Here is a 1,054-nt window from a genome sequence, read left to right on the forward strand (position 1 = left end):
TGAACCTTTACAATCAAGGCATACAACGGTTATGTTTTCAAAGAAAATTTTATAATCTGAAAAACAATCAAGGCGACAATGCTTGGATATTTTAATTTTAATGGGGACATATTAAAACGCAGTCTATACAACAAATTTTTCATAAATGTTATCTTTCTGTCTTTCTTTATTCAGTTTCAAATGCCTTACAATAAAAGTTGCATTTACATAAATAGACAAAACATCATTCAATTAATGATAAATTCAATCAACGAATGAACAGTAAGGTATTGTGAACATGCTGTACAATAAGCTTACTGCCTATACAGTCAATAAAATACATTTATGCACTTGTCAATTGTAGTCCCTCCCCCTACGCACCTGGGCCATAGCTGGGTACTAAACAGGACTGAGCCAGGGTTGTGTCCCTGTGTGCCTGGAAAAAAAAAAATTCACCCGTAGATATAAGATAACCGACCTCGTAAGGGCCAGAAATTTGACACATTAGATTAGCCGGGGTAGTACTGTCAAACCGGGTAGTCCAACCTAGCCAGGTTGTCCATTACAGATTTGATCAAATTTTATACAATGCTGTTTTTTATTTTTGCGAGGGGGGAGGGGGAGTACAGAGGGATGGGTGTAGGTTAACGGGCAAACGAACGGACGACATAAAGAAGCCCTACTTTAGTACACAGGACTGTGTTTCATATAGTAGAAATCCGGATCTTGACATATGCCCCGTAGGTCTCAGTGGTCTAATGGGTTTTATATTCGCATTGCAGTTTTGAATCCCTCCAGAGATACTTTTCCATACAACTGAAATAGAGAAACCTAGAACATTCATGAGCTATGATTTATACAATTATTTAATTTAATTTTTTTTTTTTTTTAATGTTGATGCACCAACATTGTGCTGAAATAACTATTAAATATTATTATTTGAATTTGATTAAAGATTATAGTAAAGTACTTACGTGTCTTTTATTTCATCTGACTGTGACTTCACATATGTAATATCCAACTGTAAAGAAAAATAAAACAGAAATTTAAAAATCAACAAAAAAATTTGATCAAT

General features: G+C 34.2%; 1 long non-coding RNA gene across 1 annotated transcript; it reads right to left on the reverse strand.

The window, feature by feature from the left end:
* Positions 1 to 135: 135 nt before the first annotated feature.
* On the reverse strand, positions 136 to 1,019 carry LOC117120269. Its single transcript, XR_004447318.1, has 2 exons — positions 954 to 1,019; positions 136 to 795 (listed from the first exon to the last, which is right to left on the reverse strand). It is a non-coding gene; the product is annotated as an uncharacterized LOC117120269 (long non-coding RNA).
* Positions 1,020 to 1,054: the final 35 nt, after the last annotated feature.

Source organism: Anneissia japonica, unplaced genomic scaffold (genome assembly GCF_011630105.1).
Source record: "Anneissia japonica isolate Jap-2015-1 unplaced genomic scaffold, ASM1163010v1 scaffold77425_len1054_cov152, whole genome shotgun sequence".
NCBI lineage: Eukaryota > Metazoa > Echinodermata > Crinoidea > Comatulida > Comatulidae > Anneissia > Anneissia japonica.